The sequence below is a fragment of the Solanum pennellii genome, chromosome 1 (assembly GCF_001406875.1).
Source record: "Solanum pennellii chromosome 1, SPENNV200".
Classification (NCBI taxonomy): domain Eukaryota; kingdom Viridiplantae; phylum Streptophyta; class Magnoliopsida; order Solanales; family Solanaceae; genus Solanum; species Solanum pennellii.
This window is the reverse complement of record NC_028637.1, coordinates 51827660-51839123: the sequence shown is the minus strand read 5'-3', so window position 1 is coordinate 51839123 and position 11464 is coordinate 51827660. Positions and strand designations below refer to the sequence as shown.

The following is an 11464-nucleotide window of genomic DNA, read 5'->3' as shown; positions in this document are numbered from 1 at the left end:
ACATATTATAACAATCGTAGGTACAATCCAACGTCATAATTCACAACTTAAAAAATATAATAGGTTTAATCTATATCTATATCTATATCTATATCTATAGTACCTTAAAAGCATGAAAACTCAAACTTGAATGTTAAATTACTATAATACCCCCAATTAAAATAATCTATTTATTTTATAAATTAATTTAATAATATTAAAAGTAAATACCTTTTCACATTAAAGGGTTGTGATTTTTACAAAAGGTTGTGACTTTTTTTACGGGTTGTGACGTTTTTGATGAGTTGTGCCTTTTTCGAAGGGTTGTGATTTATCCATAGACTTGTGCCTTTTCCAAAGGGTTGAGCCTGTTTCGATGAGTTGTGACTTTCCCGATGAGCAATGAATTTTTTGAAAGGTTGTAACTTTTCTGATAAGACACAGTTATCACCTATTCATACGACTATTTGTTACCTATGAATAGAGTGGTTCCTCTCACTTTTACATATGAAATTTTTAAAAAGTTTTCTATTCTTCCTCTTCTTAAAATATCTCAAGAGTTATTACGAACAGCTGATTAAGTTAAAAATTCAAAGAAATCTGAGGTACCATATAAGAAAGAGTCAGTGAACCAATTGTAGCAAATCATTCATCAATTCACATTCATATTTTTGCTTACGATTTTCATGAGTTAATAGTGATGAAAAGTTGTGGAAAAGACGATAATAAACAAATATGAAAAAATTCACATGATTTGGTAAGATATTTCTTCTTTGTTTTTTTCATTTGTTATTCTTTCACACTCAAACAAAGGAGTTTCTTTTTAATTTTATTAAAACAACGGTCATTAACATATTCCATTAAATTATTAGTTTCGATGTTATATCCACTATTTCAGAAATAAATTTCTTTTTTACTAATAATATGATAAAATAATCATGATCATAATTGTATTATTTTTTAATACATATGTAAGTAAAAATGAACGGAAAAAGTAACATGTTGTTGGGAAGATATTTCAATCAAATGGAACACTATAGTGCATGAACATATATCTTCGTCTTCTTTTTTCAATTGCTATGTATTGTTGTAGATGTTTTTTTATTTTTTATATTTTTATTGAGTATGCAATTTTTCAGTATGAATTTCCTTTTTTTTCGTTCATTTTAATTTTAGAAAATGTTATGTCACAAGATATACTCTTTGATAGCTATATAAAAATAGATAAGAAAATAAAATACTCTTAAATCAAATTAAGAATTCTATAAAGAACACTGTAAATTTTATTCATTGAAAAAGGTAAATTTTTTTGTATCACGATAAAATTTCTATAAGGTACTAGATACTTTCATTAGACAACAACTATATGAATGTATGCGGCAGAAAAAATGAAAAGACTACAATTCTACAAAGATAAGGTAGAAACTTAATGATATAAAATATTTTCACCTTGATGTTCATACATTAAAATTAAATTATGGTACTAAAATGTATGTGTACAACAAAGTGTTGGTCAAGCTAAATATTTTACATACACTCAAGTCCCTATTTAACCATCATTCGTTATAACAAAAAGTACCTTTTTTTTTGTTACCTCTCTATGATACTCTTTCTCAAATATTAATTGAGTAATAATTTTTTGTAGAAAATAGATTAGGTATAAAGATAAAATATTTGAAATATTTATGGTAATCTTTATAAGTATCATGCACATATTAAATTTCAAGTGTGAATTTTAACAGAATAATTATAGTTAAATGATGTCCATCATTTATGTTCATAACCTCAAGAAGAAAGGCTATTGATATTTTTTTTAAAAAAATTATTGTTTAGATTTGTTTCCAAAATTGAGTGAAGTAAAAATACTACTACTAAAGAATGTCACTTTATCACCATATTTAAATATGAATATATATTGAAATATTAAGATGATATTTGGTCAATATAATTTCAAAATACAAGTAACTCTATAACAATATGTATTAATCATTTAAAAACATTGGTCGTATGTTCCTTCAATTATAATTATTTAATAAAAATATTAATTTAGTACTATTAATTCTATTGTACAACATAGTATACTATATATGTGATATATACGTGCAACGCAAGTGCGTGAAACTAATCCTCTTATAAATACTAAATTCATAAAACTTAAATCATGAATATATTTTTATTTGTTCCCTTATAATTATATATTTTCTTTATTTTTGTATGTCATTAATATATTTTCTTATTAAGATTAGACTTTTAAATCATACTTAAGTCAATGGCTATTTACTATACATGTGAATGATTTGATTTTACTTAAAATCTTAAATTTTTAAAAAATGTTAATGTATTTTTCTATTATATTTAAATTTTAGATTTATTTTTGCTAAAGTAAATTAGGATTTTGATTTGCTTCTTATAAAAAAAAAACTAAAAAATTTTGGTATATAATTTATTTTACAACTAATTAGATTCACATTCATTAACTTCAACTTGATATTTCATTATCTAATTTCCTTATTATTGCATTTCATTAATTTATCTCCTATTAAAGTTAAATCTTTAAATCTTATTTAAGTCAATGTCTAATGCTAATGCATATAAATAATTTAAATTTACTTTAATTTTAAAATTACTTTAGTTTGCAATTAATGCTATTTCTAATTATAATCAAATATTTTTTATTGTGTATTTGAATTTTATTAATTTATGCAAAATATATTAAGATATTTCTTATTACAGATAGCTTTCAGATTTGGTTTGTTACTATATTGTTTTGTTTATCATACCGAAAGATTTTTAAAATGGAGAATTATTTATATTTTTAAAATTATATTCATATTTTTTAACTATAACTTAGTAAATTTCACTAGTGCATTAAAATATCTGATTAACAAAATTATATTTTAATAGTGTGGTTAATATTCAATTACTTTTCTAATTTTCTCTATGATGAAAATATTATTTTTATATGTATCATTTATTAAGAATCAACGTCATTTTGTTAATTATGTATCATTTATTAAGAATCAACGTCATTTTGTCATATGTATCATTTGGTGAAAAACATTTCACTTAGGCATGAAGAAAAAAAGTTTTAAGGGCGCCAAAAGATTCTAATGAAAAAAATTGAAAATAAGGATGTCATGATTGCTACATTTACAAATCATCACGAGGGTTTGTATAAAAAAGCTAGCGAGCTCGTTCAAGAATGCAATGTTGACATTAGAATAATGATGGTTTCCCCTACTAGCAAGCCTCATTCCTTCTTTTTTTTCACCCTACAGTTAACGCAACTATTTCTCGTTTTCGCAATCCTGATACGCAATTAAGTGAGAGTACAGAACTAGAAGGGAATGTTGCTAGAAATAAATTGAATCAACTCAAAAATAGGCTTGAAGAACTTGATGTCATAGAAGAAATTGCAATTGCTAAAAAAACTCTTATCACCAAATGACAGAAATAAGACAAAGTTTGGTGAGTGTCGATTGAGTATGTGAATACGGATGAAGTGTTCATATTTAAAACTTGGAAAAATGAAACTAGTTCTAATATACACCATTGTTTAAAACAATTAGAAATTGAAACTTCATCCTGAATGAGATAATGAATCTTTTTTAGTGTGAAATTTGAAAAATTCAAATTACAAATCATTCACTCAAAATCATCACTTATAGATATATTAGGAAAGACTCTAGTAAATTGAGAAAATTAAAGGAAAGGTATCCTTCAAGATTTGAATTAACTATTGGTGACTATATTGACCAACAAAAGGTCAAACATACTTGAATATTAAATTAAGTTATTATGGACTCAATAACATTTTCAAAACTTATAATCTCTTTTAAAAATACAAAATAATTCCCCCACTAAATAAACAAACTTTTCACTCCCTCTCTCCAACGGTTCTCCTCTCTTTCAAAGATTCTCCCCTCTCTCTGCACAAAAATTTTCATACTTCCCAAAAATTAAAAGTTGCTTCGATCTAGACAATCAATTTCTCCGACAACTTTCAACTTCCGATGGCCGTACTATGAACTTTCAATTCTTCTATTCTAACCATCCAAAGGAACAACCATTTGTAGGTAAGACTTTCTTCTTTTAAAAAAAATCAGGTCTTTTTAGTTTTTTTTAATTGCTTTACAATTTGCATATATTCTTCCCTAAAGAGTTTCCCAGGTTTTGTTCTATTCATGTTGAGACAATGAAGGTTTTGCTTGTTTATACTTCAAGAAGTGGAACAACTGATTGTTCTAGAAAGAACAAATCGACATTTTTATTTTGATTTTTTTATTTTTTGGGGGGTTACTTGGAGATTGATTTGGAATAGTAAGGTTAGTTGATAATTTAGGTGACATGGGAAAGAAAAAGGGTTTGCCAATTGGGTTCCTGATGGGTGGAAGGTGGAGGTTAGAATACTCAAGAAAGGAAAGAAAGAAAAGGTGTTCCTACTTTCTTGTTCATTCCTCTTTTCTTAACCTTACATTTGTTTTTATTTTTACTTTTGTTATATTTTTAATTTGGGATGATAAAGATCGATTCTTTTTATTCTATTCATTTCTGATCTTCCATTGCAATTGTTATTCTTGGCTTAATCTGTACTAATATGATATAAAATTATAACCTTGCTTTCGATAACTATTTATCTGGTTGTGTAACTAAAGCTTACTGCTTTATGTCTTCTCCTTGTTGGATAAACTAGAAATTTCATCTGTATAGACAAACTAGGCAAAGTAATTGAACTTAGTAATGGATACTTTGTTGAGATGTATACAAATTGATCCAAACATCACTGTTAGAAAAAAAAGAGATGAAGTTTTAGGAGTTAATCTTCTTGCTCTAAACAAGGTTTTAACTCAGAAGATGCTAGTTTTCTTTTAGGGATGAAGTAGGTAAAGAATTCAACATGCACTTTTTTTTAACCTTGTAATGCCTAGACAATATAAGTATATGAAATGTCCTAGTTCTGGTAAAAAGTTGATCTTATATTTATCTTATGAAATTAAATGCATTTTTTTTGACCTCCTCTGTTGCATTAGATGGCCGATTCGTTACAACAAATAGGTTATTTGTTGCAACAACTGAATTATTTGTAGATTATTGTATTATGTTGAGTTTATCAGATTTGTTGCTATCTTTTTTTTAACGATACAGAAATTGATGGCAAGTTTTTTTTATTTTCTTCTCTTTGTAGATAAAATGGCTTTCAAAAGAAAAATATAAGAGTTTACTATTGTTTTGCTTTTGTCCAACATATGACTAATTTGTTGCAATAGATGGGTCGTTTGTTGGACGAAAGCTCAATCATTCATTGTTGTTTTACTTAGATCCAACAGATAACCTATTTGTTGCAATAGATAGGTCATTTATTGGACAAAATCTCAATCTTTTGTTGATGTTTTGCTTTCGTACAATAAATTTTCGATCTGTTGCAATTGATGGATCATCTATTGGAGAAAATCTCAATAGCTTGTTGTTGTTTGCTTACTTCCCACAGATGACCTATCTGCTGCAACGGATGAGCCATCTGTTGTAAGAAAATTTATTTTCTATGTTGATGTTAATGTTAATGTTGGTGTTGATGTTAATGTTGGTATTGATATTGATGATGTTGGTACTAAAAGTGATTGTGAGCATGTTGATGATATTATTTTTATATATGGTGGATTCACCCCTTCACATGTTCTGCATGTAAATGAGAAGAATGCAAGAATAAAGAGGCTCAATTAATATTTACTGGTGAAGATGTGAAGAAGTCTCTTGATGCTCTTACTACTATTGATAAGGAATTGATATCTAAGAGAGGTGTTATTCCATCAAGAAAATTTTTGGAGCCATTCATATCATTGAAGATTAAGAGAAGAAAAAAAAATCAATTTTCAAGATATTATCAAATATGAAAAAGAGACAACAAATTGCAACTACTCATCTTTCTTGCAATGTTGAGTCATCTTCATGAGCCATAGAAGAGCAACAGAAGTTGCAGAAGGTATGGGTTGCTGAAGTCATATTTTGTAAGGTGAAGAACATGATATTTTCTAGTTGTCAATGACAATATTTTATATTTAATTGATGTCTAGTTATTTTATCATGATTTTTATTTTTAAGCTGAAACTATTTATATGAATTGTAATTCATGAACACTTACCATATTTAGTTAATCATATTTGTAATTATCAATGAAAATACTTTATATTATATAGATGTGCAACTATATTATCATGAATTCTATTTTATTCTTAGATTTGTAAAATGTTAAATTATACTATTGAAACAGATGTTGGAGTAGGTTATAATCTGTTGCAACTCATCTATTGCAATTGATTAATTGTCCATTACAACTGATGATCATATATAATTGATGGACCTTCTATTGCAACAAATAATACATATTAGACATTTGTTGTAACAGATTTATATATTTGTTGCAACAAATGATTATCATTATTTCATTATTTTCAACATATGAGTTATCTATTGCAACAGATTAGTTATGTATTGTAATTGAAGATATAATGAACTTCATTTATCATTAACTATGGGTTAAAAGAAGCATTTCATATCAAAATAATTAATCTATCACTTTATTTAAGACGAATACAGTTAGTTGTAAAATAATTACTCTATAATGCATCAAAAATGTAATTGAACTTTTAACTGAAAGATAATTATAATTAAATAAATTTATTTATCAATAATATGGGCTAAAGAAGCATTTCATATCAAAATAATCAATTGATCACTTTTTTAAGACGAATACTATTAGTTTATCATGAAATTACTCTATAATGCATCGAAAATATAATTGAAATTATTAATTGAAAGGTAATTATAATCAAATAAGTTTATTTATCACTAATTATTGGATAATGAAGCATTTCATATCAAAATAATTGATTGATCACTTTATTTAAGACGAATGCAATTAGTTCATCATGTAATCTTTATATATATATATATATATATATATGTATGTATAATAGAGCTGATAGTACATACATATCAACACCATAATTAATCTCTAATTTTAACTTTTAAATAATCAATTAACTAAATAGAATTAATTTAATATTTTAATTAAAGTAAAAAATTTATTGTTTTAAAAGAACAGTTAAAGTTTCTTACCCCAATTGAAATTGTTACTTTTTAAAAGTTAAAAAAAACTTTAACTTTTCAATTTTAAATTTTAAATAATTTAATTTGTGTGTTAGTTATTTTCAATTTAAAATTTTTGAAGTCTTAAAAATAAATCCAACGTTTTCTTTTAAGCAATTTTTAAATAATTTAATTTGTGTTAGTTACTTAGTTATTTTCATTTAAATTTAAACTTTTTTTAAAAAAATCAATTAGAATAAATGCTTCTGTCTTTTGATCTTGATTTTTTTTATGTAGATCTTAATTGTTTTATTTATTCAATTATTTTAAATTTTACTTTTTATTTAATAATTTTAAAATTTTAAATTATTTGTATTTAAAAAAATCATTTAATGCAATTACAATAATAAGAAGAAAGTTTACATAAAAATTGTTAATTTGTTTTGAATGTGAAAATAAAGTTGAAATTTGGAAATTCAATTTAAAATAAGAAAAATTCAAGCAAATTCATATGATCAAATGTTTGAAAAAATATCCAAGTAGTTACAACTATATTTCCATAATACTTTTGATAAGAGATAAGTTTGGATTTATTTAAATATAAATTAAGCAGAAGATAAATATTGCTATTAACCTCCTCATCCACATCGGTAACTTTTCCATATCCTCTTCTTTTGTACAATTTAAACATCATTTACATCTTCTTTTGTAAACTATAAACATCATATACATATCAAATTGAAAGCTATATTATTTTGATAAAGAAGGTAAAAATATATATTTTTTCATATATTATCTTCTTATGATTTTTTTTTCAAATTTGTATATATATAGATCAGGAGTTTAACAAAATTGAAATATGTTATCCAATTTTGTGTTCTATTTGATTTGAAAATTTAATTTTCTTTTTTATTTGATAGTTCTTCTTGACAATGTTTTGTTCTTCTTTGTTGCAGATTTGATATTCTTTAGCAATTTTATCTATAATTGTTTAAACTTCAGTTTTATCCATTTTTTATATAACATAAAAGTATAATAGTGAAACTTATTATAGCAGAACAAGAAATAACTTTTCAGGTTTGCATTTATTATCTTTTCAGAAATAATTTTTAGATCAATCTTTTTCAAATGCCAAAATTTATTAATGATATTATTTGCACTATAAAATAAAACACCAAATAAAAAGTTGGTAAAAATATAATTGTAGAAAAAGAATTGAATAAAGACAAGAATAATAATGTATAAACAAATCTAAATAATATCATATAACTTAATTATTAATACTTAAAGTCAAGAATCTAAAATATCATCAAAGCTCCATAAATGAAATTATTTTAATTTAATAAAAATCTAAAAAAAAAGTAAAATAATAAAACTTCTTATTGAAATTTTTTTTAAAAAGTAATACAATAAAAAAACAGTAATGAAGTTGTTCATTTTAAATTTGTGCAATTTATTTTTCTTTTTACATTCAACTTTCCATAATAACTCATGCTTTAGTTTTTGTAATAACAATACAAAAAAAATAATTTGATATAATTCGTTAGTTTATCATTACTTTAGTGTATTACAAATTTGAAATATAACATAAAAATAAATTTAAATAAAATAAATTTGATAATCAAACAAATAAATTTGTATATCTTCTATCTAATATAAAATATGATAGATAAAATATAACTTAATTATATTTATACTTAAAATCAAAAATCTGAAATATCATTAATGCTCCATAAATCAAATTATTTTAATTTAATCAAAAACAAAAAGTAAAATAATAGGAGAGGTGATAGTAGTGTCAACACCACAATTAAAAATTAGTTACTATTCTTTGAATTAAAAATTGATTACTACTCTTTGAATTTAAATTTACTATTTTGAAATGAAAAAATTTAAAATAGAAAAGAAGATAACTGGAAATTTTGATAATTACATTAGGGGTCCTATTTTTGTGGGAAATTATCAAATGTTTTATAGTAAATATTTAAAATAATTCTTCACAACTACTCCTTTGTAGTAAACAAAATGTAAATTAATAGTTACCTTTAAAAAAAATCTCAACATAAAAATAGACACATGCCAATACACAAATAATAAAACCTATTAAAAATTTTAAAACACATTTTATATTTTTTAAAAATCCAATTTATAAATTAGTAAAAACATATTTTTTTTAAAGAAAAATAACTCACTATTATTTTAAATAAGTATATTACTACATTTATATATAAAGTGTTTAATATCTTATAATAAGAAAGAAGAATAATTCATTCAGATATTAAATCCTCGATCAGAAAACTAATAAAAGTTAGATTTATTTTGTAACAAAAAATATATTTGTATTTAATATAATCTAAGCGATACTGTTTAATATCTATATCTATCTGATTCTTTACTTTTAAAAGTGTCAAAATACAAAGAAGTTAATAGCTGCAAACACGAAAAAAATATGGATATAAAATTTGCTAAAACAGTAAAAAAAAACAAATAAATTTTACGATTTTATTTTAAAATAATGTAAATTCCTAAATTAAATATAATAAATTTCATTAACTTTAAGCATCTCCCTTGCAAAGAACTCCAAAACTTCTTTTTGTCCAGGTAAATTTTCATATATCTTTAAATTATTTTTTGTTCATCAAACCAAATAGTTACTAGCCTTATTTTTTTGTGGTTTTACTTTTGTAAGCTAAATTGTATATAAGTAATTGCATATTACAGTGGAATGATAATAATACGTGCTCAGACAGTTATGAAGAAACAAAGAAATATATACGCGAGTGAAAAATAAAAAATTACGTGTGAAGAATGTCACAATTGAAAGCTTGATGAATATTGTTGCGCATTGTGAGAACAATATGGTTTATGACGCTCAAATATTTCTTTTTATTTTCTCTAAACATAATAAAAATAATTTTCTGTTTCTTTGTATCTATATTTCTAGATTAATAATTCTTTTTTTTTGTCTGTTATTTTTTAAATAATTTTATGGCTTAAAATATTAGTCTATAAAGTACATATAGAGTTTTTATTGCTTCAAAAAGTAATTAAAAGGGATCTATAATCTAAATTAATACAGTAAAATTTATAAATTAATACTCGATAAATTAATAATCTCTTTAAAGTAATATTTTTCTCCAGTCTCGACTTAGGACAATGGAAAAAATCACAAATTTCGATAAGATAATAAGATAATATATTTCCAAAAGATCCTATATAAATATATGGTCGCATTAGTATCATAAATTAATAATTCTTGAAAAGTACGAATATATCTAAGACAATCTAGTGAAATATGATTCTAATTGTATTTTGTTTTTTCTTCAAATTTAAATCTAGTTGAAACTCATCTCTAACTTTTCTTATTGCATCCAAGTGCTCCGATGTTTTTCTTTGAACTGCACTATAAAATTGTAAAGAGTTCTAGATGTGATAAGTGTTTCCTTACGCGTAATTGGTTCAAAAGGTATAATATCGTTTTCAACTTCATCATCAACATCACTTTTTCCAATGGTATCCACAATTTCTTGTAAGCTCTGCAGCTCTGAACATGTATCACTTTTACCCAGATAACCCAACAGGTTATTGAGATCCATTTTATTGTGGTAACTGAGATCATTAATCATGACTTCAAATTCATGAATGGTGTTTTCACAAGTGGGTTTATTCAAATTCTCTGAGATTGCATCTCCCGAACAAAATTTATAATGTCAAAGACAATTTTCTGCTGTCTCATGCATAACATTTGCTTTCCAAGCAGGGATTGCAAAATTGATAGCATCCAAAACATTTATCTTTGTTGTATTCGTTTTTCCCACTTCATAACTTTCTAATATCCTAAGATAAAATCATTACGATAATACATCTTGTAAGCATGCACTTATTATCCCAACATCACAAGGTTGAATTTTGAATATCTTGTTGGGTGGCTAGAAAAATAATTCAACATTTCGTAGTCCACTAATATTTCTATTATGGGATGAACAGTTATCTACCATAAGTAAAACTCGTCTAACATACACTTTGTGGTCAAATCAACGAATATATTCATAAAAAAAGTGCACTTGTCATCCATGCTCTTTGTTTGTACGATAGTGACAATTCAATAAATATCATACATAAATTAGTAAGATACAATGATGTTTTGTTGTACTTTATGTATAACATTTTAATTTATGTGAAATCAATAAATATGATACATTAATTTATATGTACAATGATTTTGATATAATCAAAATTAACCTTCATTAAATCTCAAATCAGTCTTTAAATTAATAATGATTACTTTATCGATCAAACAATATCTCTATAAAATAATAAATTTTCATGGCTTACCTATATTACTTTATAGAGGTTTTACTGTATAGAGATAAGAAAAAAAAATATATATATATATATA

General features: G+C 24.2%; 1 long non-coding RNA gene and 1 pseudogene across 1 annotated transcript; both read left to right on the top strand.

Moving 5' to 3' along the window:
- The window catches only part of LOC114075222, a 5458-nt pseudogene extending 1890 nt beyond the window's left edge, over positions 1-3568 (top strand).
- Positions 3569-3847: 279 nt separating this feature from the next.
- On the top strand, positions 3848-6170 carry LOC114075564. The gene is made up of 2 exons (XR_003575932.1): positions 3848-4055; positions 5674-6170. It is a non-coding gene; the product is annotated as an uncharacterized LOC114075564 (long non-coding RNA).
- The last annotated feature ends 5294 nt before the right edge of the window (positions 6171-11464 follow it).